This window comes from Gobio gobio (genome assembly GCF_949357685.1).
Source record: "Gobio gobio genome assembly, chromosome: 21".
Classification (NCBI taxonomy): domain Eukaryota; kingdom Metazoa; phylum Chordata; class Actinopteri; order Cypriniformes; family Gobionidae; genus Gobio; species Gobio gobio.
Genome location: NC_137117.1, coordinates 4503730 through 4504973, shown reverse-complemented (window position 1 = coordinate 4504973; position 1244 = coordinate 4503730).

Genomic DNA, 1244 nt, shown 5'->3' with positions numbered 1-1244 from the left:
CAGGGTCATGAAGGACCAGTGGAGAACCGGCCACAGGGTCATGAAGGACCAGTGGAGAACCGGCCACAGGGTCATGAAGGACCAGTGGAGAACCGGCCACAGGGTCATGGAGGACCAGTGGAGAACCGGCCACAGGGTCATGGAGGACCAGTGGAGAACCGGCCACAGGGTCATGAAGGACCAGTGGAGAACCGGCCACAGGGTCATGAAGGACCAGTGGAGAACCGGCCACAGGGTCATGGAGGACCAGTGGAGAACCGGCCACAGGGTCATGAAGGACCAGTGGAGAACCGGCCACAGGGTCATGAAGGACCAGTGGAGAACTGGCCACAGGGTCATGGAGGACCAGTGGAGAACCGGCCACAGGGTCATGAAGGACCAGTGGAGAACCGGCCACAGGGTCATGAAGGACCAGTGGAGAACCGGCCACAGGGTCATGAAGGACCAGTGGAGAACCGGCCACAGGGTCATGAAGGACCAGTGGAGAACCGGCCACAGGGTCATGAAGGACCAGTGGAGAACCGGCCACAGGGTCATGGAGGACCAGTGGAGAACCGGCCACAGGGTCATGAAGGACCAGTGGAGAACCGGCCACAGGGTCATGAAGGACCAGTGGAGAACCGGCCACAGGGTCATGAAGGACCAGTGGAGAACCGGCCACAGGGTCATGAAGGACCAGTGGAGAACCGGCCACAGGGTCATGAAGGACCAGTGGAGAACCGGCCACAGGGTCATGGAGGACCAGTGGAGAACCGGCCACAGGGTCATGAAGGACCAGTGGAGAACCGGCCACAGGGTCATGAAGGACCAGTGGAGAACCGGCCACAGGGTCATGAAGGACCAGTGGAGAACCGGCCACAGGGTCATGAAGGACCAGAGGAGAACCGGCCACAGGGTCATGGAGGACCAGTGGAGAACCGGCCACAGGGTCATGGGCGGCCGAGGCTCATTGATGCCCGTGTGGTCGATCAAACAGACGAGCTACTGGAGCTCAAACTGCTCAAGAAGTTAATGCTGGTTCTGATAGAAAGGGCTCAGAATACACAGAGCATCTCAACTTAAAACTGAACTGATCAGTCTTTCTCGAAGCCAAAATAAAGTTGATCTAGATCTGAGTTTCTGGGGTTTGAAGAAACACAAACACACAAGAGACACGAGCAGATAAACAAGACCGAATACTGCTTATCATGTTTCTATTATTTGCCTTTGAATAACACTGAAGTCAGATGTAACGGCTGATTGGT